The sequence below is a fragment of the Bidens hawaiensis genome, unplaced genomic scaffold (genome assembly GCF_021521415.1).
Source record: "Bidens hawaiensis isolate Kalapana, Puna unplaced genomic scaffold, B.hawaiensis_p1.1 tig00024462_1, whole genome shotgun sequence".
NCBI classification, from domain to species: domain Eukaryota; kingdom Viridiplantae; phylum Streptophyta; class Magnoliopsida; order Asterales; family Asteraceae; genus Bidens; species Bidens hawaiensis.
Window position 1 is genome coordinate 159,745 of NW_027493865.1, and position 18,542 is coordinate 178,286.

Here is an 18,542-nt window from a genome sequence, read left to right on the forward strand (position 1 = left end):
GTGCTAATTGTGAGAATCAAGTAGAGTAATTATAAACACAAGTAAAATAATTATATAATAATTACATAATTACTCTACTTGTGTTTATAATTACTCTACTTGATTCTCACAATTAGCATATTAATTTCATTTGTACGTTAACTTTCTCCTATATATATAGGGGAAGTATAGAATGAAAACCCATTTGAGTTATGAAAACCCGTGAAAACCCTACGTAACATCGTTTTTTTTTTGTTTTTTTTCTTGACATGTAATATATGTTGTTACATTTAATACAAAAATAAAAAAAAATTGTTTTGCTATTTTTTAACATTTTTTTACTAATTTTTATATATGTTTTAAGGAGAGAGAAAAAATTATTTTTGTATTAACATTTTTTATTAACTTTAATTGTGGACCACAAGATTCAAATTTCAATTAAAAACATGTGGTTAAGAATTAGTTTATAGAGTTTTCGACCCGAACCGAAATCGATCATAAACCGGTTTGACTTTTGTTGACCAACCGAACCGGTTTCAACCCAAACCGGTTTTGAGTTTTAAATCAGTTTGTGCACCTCTAAATGTGGATGAGAAATTAGGTAGTTATTAATTACTAGTTTGAAGCCCGTGTATTACACGAGTAATTGATGAAAAGTTTAAACTTTACCATTAAAAAAAACACAGTCAACAAAATGATCATATATTGTTAATATAGTTATAATTTATATTAAAATTACAGAAATACATAATTAAGATTATACAAACATGTTATAAATAATAAAAATTTTCTTGTACACTATATTTGTGATTGTATTAGTAGGTATGCATCGTTTATCAAAAATTAAAATCTTTAGTCCATGTCTGCTTGTAACTCTTGATAACGTAACATATAGGTCTGATTATAACTCTTGATATAGCCACGTATAGTTGTCCGTGTAACAAATAGGGTTCTTTAAGTATATACCAACCCTAGATAAATGATAATATATCCATGAAACTAACAAAAAAAAATTACTCATACATATAATTTATCATACCTTTTAATCCATTAATATGATGTTATCAGAGTTCATCTTCTCATGTTTATCTAAAAAACTTGATTATCCATTTATCTTAAAAACCAGAGTACCTGAACTTTGATGATATATTCACCATTAGAATCTTTAGAATTTGAAATTTATTCATTATGATAAATATCTTGTCATTTCTGCGCATGACAAATTTTAATTAATTTTATATTTTACAATCAACAATTGTATACTCAAGCAACATATAAAACTGAAAGTTAAAATATAACAGAATAATTTGTTTCATTTCATATGAATGTAATTGCCAGGAAAATGATAAAAAAAACCATGTTCAAATAACAGTGATATTCTGAGTTAGCAGAATTTTAGAAGATTTAAAGTTGCATAAAGTGAAGGTGGTAATTGTTAATTATAATAGTTGAAAGCATTAGATAAGAAATGTTTAAATTTTGAATACTAATTGTTATTAGTTAATATTATGGGAAGTTGTTGCAATATTTAATTAATCTATATATATATATATATATATATATATATATATATATATATATAACAACTTATAGGGAAAAAAAGGAAGCAAATATTTCGGATTTTATGGAAACATGGTAAATAACTTTTAACCATATTAAATAAAACTAATTGTTATTAGTTAAATTTTTGAATGTTTTTAATTAAGTAATTTGTCTTATAAGGCATATTAAATAAAACTCAATTAAATGTATAAAACCGTATAAATCAAGTCATAAAATATATATTTATGAAGCATTTTGGTCTGAGTAATGGAAGAAAATATTGAAAACTAAATATCGATCTTCATATGCTAAAACCCTTATACTCTACAAAGAAGCCATATAAATAAATGATAGATAATTTATAAAGTAAATCGTTATACATATAATTATAATTAAAATATTCAACTTCAATATTTAATGCTAAACACCAAGGTATATATAATAGACATTTTCCATGTTTGAAATATTTATACAAAATGCTTGGAGAAAATTAAGAAAATACACATTTTCATGAGTTAAAATACATATGAGAAATTTTAAATTCAAATTTGAAACCAATCTTATATAAAATTATGCTGCTTGAATACCAGTTTAAAAACAATTTATTTGACAATGATGCACCTTTATTTTCTTTGATTTTTTTATCTTCTTATTTCACCATTAATGTTAATGAAGAATCGATTAGGATTTACATTTTATAAAAATAAACTTGAATTCGTATATTGAAATAACTTAAAAGATAATGACCATATATTGAAATTTGTTGAAAAAAATGTGAGAAGGGCTATAAGATTGACAAGTGGCAAAAATGATAGTCTTTTATTAGAATAGATAGATAAATTAGTATAATTATTTTCAACTTTGGACTAAAAGATTAATAGAACAAAATATATAAGGGAATAATCAACTCTTAAATCAACCTAACCCGCATACTACAAGATTTGAACCATCAACATTTAAAAAAAAAGGAGCACCTGATTACATCATCAAATACCGTTGGTTCAAATGCCCTTCGGTGGGTCATATAGTTGACGGTGTATGAAGAAACACTAAGTGAACCCACGGGCAGATTATAGATAATCTGGGGGTTAAGTAATGTTTCCCACAAGGATGAGGTCCAGCAGAGAAGGTTGTTCTTCTGGAGACCTGCAAAACAGACACCGTAAGCTCGTCACTGAGAAGGGGGGGGGGGTTCCTCCTTGTGACCACCCTCCGGCGTGAGAATCAGACTAGATTGCTCTGAATATAAGTGTATATTAAGAGATTGCTAGATAAGATTGAGATATCAGATGATGTCCTTACCATTCCAAGGTGTTGGAGTATTTATAGCCGAAGGTAGGTTTCCTAGAAGGTACAGCCGGCTGAATAGTAATCCTGTTCCACCAACAGTGGACTATGCACAGGCCATGCTGGTTGGTGGATAGGCTACGGCCAACAGTAAAGGTCGGCTGTATACTGTTCCTTTACTGCCGGCTACGCACTGTTCCACCAACTGTAGGCTGCGCACGTCCCATCGTAAGGGTTGGTGAGTAGGCAGCGGCTAATAGTGACAAACAGTACTAGAGGGTGCTCCTCCTCGTATTGTTGTCGGTGAGCTGTCACCCTGTGATTGGTTCATGGGCTGCTCTGGTCAAATTGTCTGTTCCGCCCATACCTTAGTAGGTATAGTACGAAAGACCTTCCCGAAGCATACGGACTGGCTCATTTAGGCGGGAGTATTCCCGCCTTGCTCATTCCTTCATGTGACTACTGAAGTGGCTAATGCCTTGTGCGTGTAGCCTTGCTGTTAGTGCGGGTAGCCTTCCCTGATGGCTTGTATCCGCAGCTGCGGGAACAGGCGGGGTACTTCACCATTGGGAGGCTTTCCCTGCGGGTACAGCTGGCGTACTGCGCGTAAGGTTCTTTGAGCATGGTGGGTCCTGCTGGAGCAGTTGGTCATTGCGCAGACGTCCCTGTTCAAGGTGAGTCTTGCGGGTCCAACTGGGCTCTGCTGGGACCTACCTCTTCAAGTCCCCCCAGTCCAATGTTCTTCTCATGAATTATTAATAAGTGAGGTGAACTTTTGGACTTAGCAAGGGGTTTTGAAAAGGGTTTAGTTTTTAGGTTTTCCGTGGTGATTCTTCCCGCGGTTTTCCTGATGTCACGCAGAAATTCCCGACTTTTCTGCTTGATCTTTGGGTGTGAAGCGGGTAGGTTTGTAACCTCTTCGCACGTCAGGAGCGTTGAGTCCCACTTGTGTGGATTCTCCATGGGGTCTTGGTAGTTTTCAACATAGTGATCAATTATGCTAAAACCACCGATTCCATCTTGGAGTTTCAAACAATGTAGTTCTCGACGTTCCCGTCATGCGGGGATGTTATTCCCGTTTCCGCAAGCATGGCCCAGAAAATCCTTCTTGGTTTGAATTCCCTGCAGAGTGCTAAGTATGTGAAGGGTTTTGCCTTGACACTGTACCCGCACTCGTCTTATGGTTACTTTACTTCCAAGGTATTCCTGGCGTCAATTCCCTGCGGGTGCTAAGTATGTGAAGGGTTTTGCCTTAACACTGTACCCGCATCCGTCTTACGGTTACTTGGTTGCCAAGTTATTCTTGGCTTCAATTCCCTGCGGGTGCTAGGTATGTGAAGGGTTTTGCCTTAACACTGTACCCGCATCCGTCTTACGGTTACTTGGTTGCCAAGGTAAGGGGTATTTTCCCGCTTACTTTTGAATCTTTTTGAATTTTGAATTTTGAAATTCGAAGAGTTGGTGAGAGGATAAGAACAGTCCAAACCTCTGAAACGTCGTGCGACGGTTTCTTCTGACTGTGTCAGGACGTGCAGGAAGTTATGGTGACGTGACAGTATATGGTCATTCCAGACGCTTTTTCAGGCGCGTGGGCGCGATTTTTCGGGCGCGTGGCCGCGAAATTAATGGTATGCGTCCTGTCAACAGCTGTTGCCAGCTTGCTTTTTGCCACGTGTCATAGTTTCATTGCACCTTCATTTTCTCTCTCTTCCGCATTAATTTCATCGCATTAATTGCGATTAGTATATAAAGGGGGAGAGGGTTCTTTGTAATCCACACTTTCACTCTTCTCTTCTTTTTCTTTGCGATTTCCGGCGAATACTTAACCTTTTCAGGCAAGCATTCTCCCGAAATCGTTTTCTTCTTCTCTTACAAGATGTCTCGTGATCTCGAATCTACGGCTGATGATATGAGTACTGCTGGCGAGTGCCAGTGTGCTCTGCCTGGCGACCTGTATCGGTACGTCGTCAGGAAGTTCATGCTCGAGTCTCTCGAGCCTGAGTTTCCTGAACCCCATCAGACAGTATACGATGCCCCCAGAGGCAAGGTCGGGGTTTATGCTGTATTCTTTGTTTATGGGAATCTTAGGTTCCCATTGACAAAGTTTGTTTACCGTGTCCTTGAGAGGCACGGTGTTCATTTGACCGAGTTGCACCCCATGGCGATCGCCAAGATTCGCCACTTCGAGTGGGTGTGCCGGATTTTGGGCATCCAGCCCTATGTTGACCGCCTGATGACCTTCTACACTTGGAGGTGCATCCAGGGGTGGTACACGTTGATAACCCGGATAAAGGGTTTGAAGATTTGCGCAACCGAGCGCAGTCTTCGCGCGTGGAAGCGGGAGTTCTTCTACATCTCCGCTCGCGCCATCCCCCTTGCCATGAAATTCAAGAACGGGCAAGCCCTTCCTAGCCTTCACGCCTCCAACTACGAGGAGGCGGAATGGTTTTCGAAGATTTCCCGGGTCCAATCTCCGGTTTACCGGTTTGCGGAGTCCGGGATGGTGATGCTGGGGATGAGCCGGGTGTGGAAGGAGGCTGATGCGCGCAAGATTCCGATCGTCCTCGAATACGGTTCGAACTCTGTTCCTTACGGTATGCCTTTTTTCCTTTTGTTGATTTTGAATTTCTTCTAACTTCTTTCCTGTTTATTTCAGAGGGGAACGACTTGCAGTCGCTCCTGAACCCGCGGGAGGCTGACGGTCCCGCACGGATGGGTACTCGCGCTCTAGATGAGAACGAGTTGCCCATCCTGGAACAAACGGCGGATCGGTTCGTGGAGGTCTATCCACTAGGCCATGAGATCCTTAGCGCCCGTCGGCCAGGTAAGGCGCTATTCGACCCTCGACCCCTCAATGTTGAAACCTCTGCTGGAATTCCTTTAATCGTATGCTCTGATGAGGAATCCGCAGATGGTGCTCCGTTGGTGCGGAAGAAGAAGGCTGCCGGCGGGAAGGGGAAGGAGAAGGCCTCCACTGCCGATCCAGCGCCTCGGTCTGATTCTGAGACCGAGAGCGAAGAGGTGGCGGGGAATCCCGGTGGTGATAAGACCACCACTCCGGAGGTTGTGATTGTCACCTCCGGAGAGCCAAAGAAGACGACGGTGACCGGCGCAAAGAGGCCGGCTCCATCGGGTTCGTCCCCGCCTCTCCGTACCTTCAGGCTCAAGAAAACCCGTAAGTACAAACTTCATGTCTTTTTACTTCATAGCTTAATATCATTAACACTTTTCTTCTTTACGCAGGCGTGGATGTTGACGCATTCCAGGGTGGAGCGCAGAGGAGTACCTCTCCGCCAATGACGGTAGGCTTGGTCAGCCTACCTGAGGCGTCGACCCAGGCGCCTGCGCCTGCTTCCGCTGGTTCAGTTGCTCACTCCTTTGAGCCGACTGTTCCAGCTGAGATGACGTCACCGCCGGCTGTGAGTGCTATTTTTACAGCATCCTTCACCGAGCCGGCGGTTACTATTGCTGCGACGACCGCGGCGGCGACCGCGGCGGCTGCTACCGTGCCCCCGCCATCGGCAACGACGGTCGACCCATCAGGTACGCACGGGGTTTCTCGCCAGTCTTTGCCACCTTCCCATCTGCCTGACCTCTTGGATGGATTTCCTTTGGGTTCAGGTGATGGGTTCGGCGGCTACCGGCCTGTTATTGACCCTACAGGTGCGTAGGGTTCTTTTGGCCCATTTTTTATATATATTTTTTTTATCATCTTTTCCTAACTGCTTTGTGTTTTTTGCAGTGTCGGATTCCAATGAAGTGTATGTTCCACGATGGAACATTCGCCGAGGAACAACCCTTCGCACCCCTGTGGAGTGCGTGGAATGGGCTCGTCACGCTGCTCCAAGTGGTGCGTTGGGGGAAGCCATGGCTAGCTACCAGGAGGGTAGGCTAACCAATGAGCTTCGGGTTCTCCTGGCCCGGATGCAGCCGCGCGTCGAGCTGCTTTGTCGTGAAAACGACAAGTTAAAAGCAGCTCGCCTTAAGGAAGTAGCTCAGGCGCGGGCTGTCCGGGAGGAGAACCAAAAACTTGCAGCAGTGGCTGCGGAGAAGGAGAAGGCCTTCAAGGCCCTCGAGGTTGAAGTTCAGGCTCGACTCGAGGCCCGTTCCAAGGCTGCCCAAGCTGTTAATGAACAGCTTCGGCTGGCTAAGGAGACTGCGAGGAACGCAACCAAGAGGGCCACCAAGGCTGAAGCTGTTGCTGAGCCTCTACGCGTGGAGAATGAAGAACTTAAAGCCAAATTAGAGGCTCTCCAGCAGGCTCATGATGCCTTGGCGATGGAAGACGCCAAAAAGCTCCAAGAAATCTTGGACCAGAGGGGGGTGCTTGACCATGCTGAGCGTAAGCTAAAAGGTGTCGAAGAGGCTGCGGCTAAAGAAGTGTTGCTTGCCAACCTTAACAGGAGTGAAGCCGATCGCGCCCGTAACGAAGCTCAAGCTGCCCTCCAGGAAGCTCTGGTTGCCAAGGAATGGCTTCTTCGAGAAGCGTTGTCTCAGGTAAGCTTTTCTTGTCTTTACGCTTTTCTTTGTAAATAAAAAAGGTTGACACTTGTATAATTTATTTTGTAGGTTGTGCATCGGGTCTTCTCAGAGACATCTTACGACGATGCTATGAGCGCAGCCCTCAACGCTTCTCACGAGGATGGGGAACGGGCCGGCTTCCTGCTTGGTCTAGGGTTTGTTGAGAAAGGCTTCCCGCCTTCCAACTTCCCTTTGTATAATGTCGATACTGAAGCTATTTACGACCAAGCAGTGAACCAATATGCTGCCTTCCCGCATCCGGTGGTGGAGAAGGTGAATGAAGTTGCTGCTGCTGATGATGGGCTAGCTATCCTTAAGGCTTTCCTTGAACTGCCACGCTCTACTGACGGCGCTGGTCCAAGTGGAAGTGGCCCTGAAGCCTGATCCTGAAGATCCCTTCCCGCTGCTAGGATAGATTTAGTTTGTATAGATTTACTTTCTTGTAGGCGGGTAGTTACCCGGCCATTCTTGTAACGAATATTTATGAAATATAAATCTTTGTGCGGCTAAGACCGCTTCTTTCATTGGATTCCTTGCTTTATAAACGTTATATGACTTGCATACTTTAGTTTAAATTAGCAATTTTCCAAGTGTTTTAGAATAAGTTAACCTTTGAACGTGGTAGATAATAGGTGTGAAGTTTTGCTTCCTCTTTCGTGATTGTGCGGGTAGGACCGTCACTTGCACTTAGTAGGATGGCTAAACTTTACCCATATCTGACCTGCGTGTAGGTTTTCCTCATCCTTTTTTAGGATAACCTTTGAACGTGGTAGATGATAGGTTGAAGTTTTGATTCCTTGTTCGTGATTGTGCGGGTAAGACCGTCACTTGCACTTACAAGGATGGCAAAACTTTACTTACATCTGACCTGCGTGTAGGTTTTCCTTATCCTTTTTTAGCATAAGTTAACCTTTGAACGTGGTAGATGATAGGTTGAAGTTTTGCTTCCTTGTTCGTGATTGTGCGGGTAAGACCGTCACTTGCACTTACAAGGATGGCTAAACTTTACTTACATCTGACCTGCGTGTAGGTTTTCCTTATTTTTAGCGTTGTGTTTATGCGGGTTTTGCCGCCTTCCACACGTAACGACTTACTTCTTCCCCCATTTATGCGGTGAATACCGGCACCAGTGTGGGAAGTTCATAAGTATAAAGGTAAAGTTATCAACACATTGTGAAAGGAGAATCATTTCCATTAGAAGTGGCTCTAGGCCTTTTCTTTACAAGTTTGGAATTGATCTACATATAACATTTGCGTAATTGAGCTCCATTCCATGTTCTTGGGATGGGAGTGCCATCGAGCCTTTCGAGCCGGTATGCGCCCTTTCCCAGGACTTCTTTGATAATGTATGGCCCTTCCCAGACCGGGGCCAGCTTTCCTGGGCGTTCTTGGTTCGAAGCCTCGTTGTTACGCAGTATGTAGTCTCCTACATTGAAGTTGCAGAGTTTTACCCGCGTGTTGTAGTACTTTTGCATTTGTCGCTTGTAGTTCTCTTCACGCACTGCGGCTAAGTCTCTGCGTTCCTCGGTTAGCATAAGATCCAACCGTCTTTCCGCATCATTGTCTTCTGGCTGAATCAAGATCCTTGGTGAGGGTAAACCAATTTCGACCGGGACCATGGCTTCCGTGCCATAAGTGAGGCTGAACGGGGTTTCTCCCGTACTGGCCTTCTTCAGCGTTCTGTTTGCCCAAAGGACGTGCGGAAGCTCGTCCACCCAGCCGGATCTGTGTTCTAAGAGTCTTTTCTTGATGCCTTCGACGATGCTCTTGTTTGCTCTTTCCACCTCACCATTACCTTGCGGGTGTGCCACTGAGGTAAATGTGTGGGTGATTTGAAGTTCTTTCAGCCACTGTTGTAGCTTCTTGTCAGCAAAGTTGGTGCCGTTATCGCTCACCAAATTCTGTGGAAGTCCAAAACGACAAATAATAAATTCCCAAATAAATTTTTTGATATGTTTTGCGGTTGTTTGGGCTAAGGGTTTTGCTTCTATCCACTTGGTGAAGTAGTCGATGGCTACCACTAGGAACTGAACATTTCCTGCTGCTGTAGGAAATGGGCCTGTCACATCGATGGCCCACTTCTGAAATGGCCATGAAGAAGTGACTGGAACAAGTTCATTCTTCGGGCGGTGCGTGTTGGGTGCGTAAAGCTGGCAAGACCTGCATTTTCTGATGTATGCCAGTGCATCCGTATGCATCCCCGGCCAAAAGTATCCCGCGTTGTTTAGCTTAGCTACAACAGCGCGGGGACCTGCGTGTACTCCACAGATGCCCTCGTGTACTTCCCTTAGGAGGTAGTCAGCATCTTGGTTGTCCACGCATCTTAAGAGTGGGCCAAGAAAGTTACGTCTGTAAAGGATGTCATCGATGAGTTGATAATTCAGTGCTTTACAGCGTAGTTTTCTTGCCTGTGTTTTGGATTCTGGGAGTGTACCTGCTGCAAGGTATTTTATTATTGGTGTCATCCACGTTTCCGTGCCGGTTTGGATGACACAAATTTCCTTGTGCGGGACCGAAGGTGTCTCGAGGAGTTCAATGCGGATATCCTTTCCTAAGTGGGTGAAGGCTAATGATGCAAGCTTGCTTAACGCATCTGCAGATTTGTTTTCACTTCGCTTGACGTGTATGACTTTGCAGTCATTGAAATCGCGCATAAGGGATTTTGCTTGTGCGAGGTACAGGGCCATTGTGTCGTTCACGGCCGTGTACGTCCCGTTGATTTGATTGGCTACTAACATGGAATCCACGTGGGCTTCCAAGTTTTTCACTCCCATCTTACGCGCAATTCTCAGCCCAGCCAAGAATGCCTCATACTCGGCTTCGTTATTCGTACTTGGAAAATCCAGTCGAATAGCGTAAGTGTATTCTTGGCCTGCTGGTTGGTTAGTTTCAGCCCTGCGCCTGAACCCTCGTTATTGGCTGCCCCATCAGTGTAGAGTCGCCAGACATCATTGATGTCTTGTGCTGGAGAGGGTTGAGCCTCTTCCTGGCACTCTTTCTCCCGCGATGCAGGCACTTCTGCAATAAAGTCGGCCAGAACCTGGCCTTTTATGGCTGGTCTTGGCTTATACTTTATCGCGTATTCTCCCAACTCAATTGCCCATTTGGCTAGGCGTCCCGATAACTCGGGTTTGCCTAGAACGTTTGCAAGTTTGAAGTTGGAGAGAATGGTGATTGGGTGACCCTGGAAATATCGTCTTAACCTGCGTGAAGCGTGTATAAGTGATAAGACTAATTTTTCGAGGGTAGAGTACCGGGTTTCTACGTCTGTTAGGATACGGCTGACATAATAGATTGGCATCTGGATGCCTTTTCGCTCTACTAGCAGGACTGCCCCGGTTGCTCTATCTGTTGCGGAAAGGTATAGGATTAATTCTTCTCCCGCTTCTGGTGCTGTGAGTGTTGGGAGTTCGATCAAGCGTGACCGAATCTCCTGAAAAGCTGCTTCCGCTTCTGGTGTCCAGCGGAAGTGCGTTTTCTTTAAACAGTTTCTCAACGTTGACACGAAAGGAAACGACTTATCCGCGTGGTTTGCCAAAAAGCGATTAAGTGCCACTAGTCGTCCATTCAGCGTCTGAGCCTGTTTGATGGTAGTAGGTGATTCCATTTTGATAATGGCTTCGACCTTTTCAGGGTTCGCTCTGAAGCCATCTTTAGTGACAATGACCCCCAAGAACTTCCCTTCTTCTACTCCAAAGGCACATTTGCTCGGGTTGAGCTTCATGTTTATCTTCCTGAGCGTGTTGAAAGTCTCTTCGATGTCTTTCAACATCGCTTCTGGGTCAGGGCTTTTGATGACCAAGTCATCCATGTAGACTTCCAAGTTCCTCCCAATTTGGGTATGAAACTGGTTGTCCATCAGGCGTTGGTATGTGGACCCGGCATTCTTAAGTCCGAATGGCATCATTTGGTAACAAAATGTGCCATCGGGCGTCCGAAAAGCGGTTTTGTCCTGATCATCAACGGCCATGTGTATTTGATGGTACCCCTTATACGCGTCCAGGAAGCATTTAAGGCGGAACGGTGCCAACGAGTCCACCTTAAGATCAATTTCGGGTAACGGATAACAATCTTTGGGGCATGCTTTGTTCAAGTCCTTGAAATCTATGCACATGCGCCATTGTTTGTTATTCTTCGGTACCATAACGGGATTTGCAACCCAGGTTTGATATCTACTAACGCGTACGATGCCTGCGTCAAGGAGTTCCTTGACTTGGGTTCTACACGCGTTAGTTTGTTCTGGCCCCATTACTCTGCGCTTTTGTACGATCGGCGTAACAGCCGGATCGCATTTGAGCTTATGCTCTGCCTTACTTCGGGGTACACCAGTCATGTCAGCTGGTGTCCACGCGAAGATGTCAGCGTTTTTTTGTAATAAGCGCTTGAGTAAGGTGCGTGTAGGATCAACAATTGTTGGGCCAATGGAAACGGCCTGGTCAGGGTACTTGCCGTTGAAGGCCCATCTTTCTGGTTCGGTGATGGTTGGTTTAGCCATCTTTGGTTTGGGTTTAGATGAGACAGATGCGATGCATACCTGGGAAATGCCGGTGATCATCGCTACACCCTCAGCTGTTGGCCATCCCATCATGCCGTGGACTGAGGATACCACGGCGTTGAATCTTGCCATCCCGTCTCTCCCGAAGAGAATGTCGTATGTGTGGTGTGGCTTCCTCATCACGACAAAGTCCACATCTTCTGTGCGGGAGTGTTTCCCATCTGTAAGAGTGACGGGGAAAGATAGGATACCCAGGGGGGTGTTTGTGCTGCCATCAAACCCTTCCATCGAGGCGCAGATCGTTTCCAGGCGTTCCTTGTCTTCGTCATCTAGCTTGTCGAAGAACTGCCTGTACATCACCGTTGACGAGGCGCCGTTGTCAGCAAGAGTGCGAGAAGTAATGTAGTGCCCCAGCTGGCTTTTGATGACGATAGGGCCTTCTTTGCTGGGTCCTCCTGGCACTCGCGAGAAGCGCACCTCAGCTTCTTTCCACACACATGGTTCTGGCGTTCGCCTATTTCTTCCTCTGATGTTACCATGAACCATGTTGATGCTGATGTCCACGGGCTTTCGTCCGTTGCCTCGGTACCGGTTGTCGTTCCTTCCACCCTTCTTGATTGATGCCACCAGGTGTGACAGTCTTCCATCCTTGACGAATGCTTCAACAATATCCTTCAAGGATGTGCACTCTTCTGTACCATGACCTTTTGTCCCGTGGAAGTCACAGGATCTGCTCTGATCCGCATTAGGTCGCTGTCGGATCATCGGAGGTTTTGGCCATGGTAGCTTTTCAGTGGCAAATATCTCCGTGACGCTTTTGGTGAGTGGTGTCCACCGGTGCTTTTGGCTTGAAGGGTGTGTGTGACTTCTTCCGCCAACAAGAGGGTGGGAGCTGGATGAGGTGTCAAAGTTTACCCTTGACTGCCAGATACCTAGCTTCCTCTTTTTGTTCTGCCGGGCGATCCGAACATTGTTCTCTCTTGTCCTCTGCGTGTAGAGGTGTGTACTCTGGGGAAGATCCCTTCCCAGTTGCTTCTCCGTCTCGGCAAAGCGCTTGGCCGCCGTCATGATGGCATCCCATGTTGATGGCATGCCATCCTTACCCGTCAATGTGCGGATAAGCTCTGGGTATTCGGCGCCTTGGATGAAAGCGGCGCGAACCAGATCTTCACTTACGTTGCCGAGACTTAGCTTTTTGGAGTTGAAGCGGGTGATGAAGTCTAGTAAAGATTCATCCTCCTCTCTAACGCAGTTGAGGATCGTCCACTGCTCTTCAGTGTATTTCCTCTGTTGGCTGAAGTGCTGGCTGAACTTGTTCTGAAAGTCCGCCCAGTCATATATGTGGTGGACCGGTAAACGATCGAACCATGCCCTGGCCGCTCCAACTAGAGTCATCTGGAACATATAACACCACGTGGGTTCCGTCCAGTTACTGACGGTTGCCCCCGCAATGAATCTGTTCAAGTGGTCGTCTGGGTCGGATAGACCATCATAAGTGCCAATGTTGGACATTTGTTTGGCACTTCTCGGGGCGATTGCTTCCGCAATGTCCCTTGCGAACTTCGACTTTCCTGTATTTGTAGCAGTTGGCCTAAAAGTTTTGGAGAAGTCACGCGGGTTTCTCTCCGCATTCGTTGGTTTAAAAGCTTCCCCAAAATTCCTTTTCGGCTGGGAGTCCGTTTCCTTACGCTTCCCTTTCGCCTTATGGCGAGGGTTTGCGTCGGTATCGGATTCTTCCCTCTCGTCTGAGTACTCGCCCTCGCTGTTCATAATGAGATGTTGGCGAGTACTGCCGAATTCGTCAGCCTGTTGAACTGAACGCAAGCGTTCATCCAATTCAGCTTGGAACTCTCTCTGACGTGCTTCGGCCCACGCCTTCACTTGATCTAGTGTTTGGCGAGGGACCCTCGTTCGTTTTTCCAACTGGGCATCGGTGAACCCCAGTGGAATATTTACTGCACTTGCCCCGGCTTGGGTAGTCGGGGTAGTGTTCGTAAGAATTGTATAACCGCCGGTGTTCCCCCCAGTTGCTGGGGTTGTGGTTACCGGGGTTTCTTGGTCGGTTACTGGCCTTAGGACCGGAGTAACGTTAACCATTTCTTCAGAAGTTTTGAAAAAACTAAATTAGTTCTAGCTTTTATGCACGGATGGCGCCAATGAAGAAACACTAAGTGAACCCACGGGCAGATTATAGATAATCTGGGGGTTAAGTAATGTTTCCCACAAGGATGAGGTCCAGCAGAGAAGGTTGTTCTTCTGGAGACCTGCAAAACAGACACCGTAAGCTCGTCACTGAGAAGGGGGGGGGGTTCCTCCTTGTGACCACCCTCCGGCGTGAGAATCAGACTAGATTGCTCTGAATATAAGTGTATATTAAGAGATTGCTAGATAAGATTGAGATATCAGATGATGTCCTTACCATTCCAAGGTGTTGGAGTATTTATAGCCGAAGGTAGGTTTCCTAGAAGGTACAGCCGGCTGAATAGTAATCCTGTTCCACCAACAGTGGACTATGCACTGGCCATGCTGGTTGGTGGATAGGCTACGGCCAACAGTAAAGGTCGGCTGTATATTGTTCCTTTACTGCCGGCTACGCACTGTTCCACCAACTGTAGGCTGCGCACGTCCCATCGTAAGGGTTGGTGAGTAGGCAGCGGCTAATAGTGACAAACAGTACTAGAGGGTGCTCCTCCTCGTATTGTTGTCGGTGAGCTGTCACCCTGTGATTGGTTCATGGGCTGCTCTGGTCAAATTGTCTGTTCCGCCCATACCTTAGTAGGTATAGTACGAAAGACCTTCCAGAAGCATACGGACTGGCTCATTTAGGCGGGAGTATTCCCGCCTTGCTCATTCCTTCATGTGACTACTGAAGTGGCTAATGCCTTGTGCGTGTAGCCTTGCTGTTAGTGCGGGTAGCCTTCCCTGATGGCTTGTATCCGCAGCTGCGGGAACAGGCGGGGTACTTCACCATTGGGAGGCTTTCCCTGTGGGTACAGCTGGCGTACTGCGCGTAAGGTTCTTTGAGCATGGTGGGTCATGCTGGAGCAGTTGGTCATTGCGCAGACGTCCCTGTTCAAGGTGAGTCTTGCGGGTCCAACTGGGCTCTGCTGGGACCTACCTCTTCAGTGTACAAAACAAACTTAACAGGTATGCTTATTGCAAGAAGGTAAAATTATTAAAATCAACAATTCGACTCAAGATTTAGCTCAATCTTTTTCGCTAATGAAGCCTTTAGACGCCTGCTAAAATCTAAACAACTACTTGTGTAATTTGTTCGGTAAAAAGTAAAGCAATTAAAACTCGGCATATATTTATTTTGTTTTATTTTATTTTTATTTTCTCAGGTAGCTCTTTGTTTTAGTGTAAACCAAACACCTTTTGGCTATATTCATGGTTGTTCTTGCTCGTTTTATGGTGATTGTCAATCAATCTTTCTCTTTCATCGTCAATAGTTTTATTTTTATACCCTGTTTCGGACCCGACCTAGAACCGGTTCCTACCCGTACCTGACCTGCATGTACGACATGGTATTGGGTTTCTCCTAGACCTGTACCTGGACCCGGACCCGCCGAAACCAGTTCCACCTTTACCTGGTCAAAACCTGATCCGACCCTACCCGAAATCCGAAAACAAACCGGAAAACCTTGTTAAAACCCGGTCAAATACCCGACCCGGTTTTAAATTTTGTTTTGATTATACCAAAAACCGGTTCCTACTCGGTTCCTGTTCTAAAAATACCCGGTTTGTGCACCTATATGGGTTGATACTAGGGCTGTTTACGAGCCGAGCCGAACCGAGCGAAGGCTTGCTCATTGCTTGGCTCGTTTACAACCGAACCGAACGGCTGAAATTCAAATCAAGCGAAAAACGAAACGAGCCAAAATCGAACCGAGCATTTTTCGATCGAACATCGAGCGATTTCGAGCAATTTTTGTTTCTTTTTCACTTTAAAATTTTCAATAAGAAACATGTTTGAAGGCTGTAGATAATATATTTTGTAAACAAATTAGTAATTTTTAGACAAACGTATTATAGGTTGTAATCATACCTGTTGGGAGAATGAAGTTTGAGCCGTTAGGAGAATTTTTAGACAAACAAATTAGTAATTTTTAGACCTTTGCTTGTTGCTTACAATTTGATTAAAATCGACAATTCGACTCAAGATTTAGCTCAAAATCGACATCGACATCGACAAACGACAGTTCGAGCCGAATCGAACTGAGCAGACATTTGCTTGTTGCTTGGCTCGTTTACAAACCGAACTGAGCAGAGCGGCTCGTTTACAATCGAGCGAAAAAACGAGCAGCATTTTCCGAGCAATTTCCGAGCAATTTCCGAGCGAGCGGCGAGCGAGTTCAAGCGTCGAGCGGTTTGAACGGTCGTAGTTGATAGTTTTCAACTGGGCCTTTTTTTGTAATTGTTATCAAATGGGTTTTTTATAATCCTTAAAAGTTCTTCAATGGGCTTTCCTTTGTCTTTTTCTACAGACTTTGGATTTGGTGACAAGATAACCTGACTACGTTTTCAATATAGATAAAGGACTATATATGTAATTTATTACTTTTGTATTGCAACCTTAGCTTATCACGTTACAAATACTAAGATAAAATTTCACTTTTAGACATTTATGTATTACTAAATTTAATACCTTTCTTCATTTATATAACTTAATAGCCAGTTCGTTTCTTCTTTTCCAAGTTGCTATTACATCAATCATCTTTCTCATTAAGGGTGTCTTCGTTTTTTCTCTAACTGGCATTAAAAATTATGATAAATGTGTGTTTTCTTTTACGAAGGCAAATCTATGTTAAATCACCGCTTTTTCATTTTCTAATAAACATAAAATAATTGGCGATGGTATAACATGTGACAGATGTTCCAAACAAACCATTATTGTAAAGAGGAGGTCTTTACTATCTAAGAAACATGATACAAATTTGTAAAAATATTTGTGAATATCACTCAGATTCATTATGGTCGAAGGATCATTTGTAGGGTTAAAAGATAGCAATTTCTCGCCATCATTTGTAAATTTTTCAAATTAACCCTATACCCTATACTTTGAAACCAATCACACTCGAAACCAACCATTTAACAAGCGGTTTCAAGCCTATTTCAATCCGATCCTCCTCCCCCTTTCTCTAAAACAAGTTTCAACCCGTACCGGATTTGAAAAAACCTGGTTCAACACTTCTAAGTTCTAACCAACCTGAACCAGTTTCAAAAAAACCAATTTGGACCTTGAACCTGATTTGTGCAAACCATAGTTTGAAGGGACTTAAAAACCTTTGATCACCATCACTCCATGCAATTATGTTACTACACTACTCTTTTCAATTATTTAAACAACACGCTTATTCACATAACAAATTTGCATAGTCACTTTCTAAATTAAGAACACCCACCTGACCTCTTTTAAACCGAATCCATTATAATATGTGACGTAACCCACCTACACTAAAATAACTATTTTCAATTTTAGTATAAAAATTCCTAATTTTTCATTACTGATATAAAAAGATGCTAATTTTGTTTGTTATGCACAAACCCAACCCCCCCCAACTTGGTGTTATAAATTTAAAATACCATCTAATCACTACTTGCAATTCTTATCATTATTTAAATGATTAAAATATTCCAAAAGATAAAGTAACAAGTTTGTTTTAAACCAACTTGCATTAATTATTTAATTCTATAAATATCTTGTAAACAAGTTTCTAAATTAATAATAAATTAATAATTAATGAGATTACTTAATCAAACACAAAATCTTTCAAGATGTACCGACTTATAATTCCTTAGTGGGGATGGTAAAGTACATAATAATATAATATAGTTATTTTTTTATTTAATTTATATATATATAAAAAATATATATATGTCTAGGTTCTCTTCATGTGATCAAAACAGGCCCCAGAAATCAGAAATTAGTGTTTTCACTTCATTAAATTTAAAAATTTAATCTTTTTTTTCATTTTCTACCCAAAAAGATTGAATCTTGATCAAAGATTGATCTTTGTATATATTTTTTAAATATAATATTGTAATAGTAATATATAAAGATATAGATAATTGCCCAAAAAGAGGTGTTGAATCACAGGAAGCTTGCAGACTACTGTCCTTTATTCTTCCTTAGATTTGCATGATTGATTGATTGTATTAATGGAGGGTAGCTGGTGTGAAGTGGGCTCTTGTTTATTTAGGGTTTTAGAGTTGGTGGATCAAGAAACTTGACCCAACAAGATTCTAAAGCTGCTTGCTTTACTCAAGGTCTGTTTCTTGAAATAATAATTTTTTCTTCAAGAATTTGTTGTTTCTTGAAAAATATTTCATTATGTTATGTTTATGGGAATCTTGAAATGAGGGTTTGCTAGATCTAAAGATTCTTTGCTTTTTTGGGCTTTTTGGGTCTTCTTAGGGTTCTTGATAATATTGAATCTTGATGGATTCTTGAAGTGGGGTTTTGTTAGTTTTGAAGATTATTGGGTTTCTTTGAAGTTATCTTCATCTGGGTTCAATCTTTTTTGGGTTTAAGTTTTTAGGGTTCTTGATAAATCTTGAATCTTGATGAGTTCTTGAAGTGGGGTTCTTGGTAAATCTTGAATCTTGATGGATTCTTGAAGTGGGGTTTTGCTAGATTTGAAGATTCTTGGGCTCTTTTGATGTTATCATCCACAAGGTTCAATCTTTTTGGGGTTTAGATTTTAGGGTTCTTGAT

At 43.2% G+C, this 18,542-nt stretch overlaps 1 protein-coding gene across 1 annotated transcript in view; it reads left to right on the forward strand.

Annotated features, from left to right (window-relative positions):
• Positions 1-18,248: 18,248 nt before the first annotated feature.
• Positions 18,249-18,542, forward strand: part of LOC143569374 (serine/threonine-protein phosphatase PP1-like) — a 102,999-nt gene continuing 102,705 nt past the window's right edge. Inside the window, exon 1 of the mRNA XM_077055309.1 lies at positions 18,249-18,259. The gene's annotated coding sequence lies outside the window, so the exon portion shown is untranslated. The remainder of the gene's footprint in view (positions 18,260-18,542) is intronic.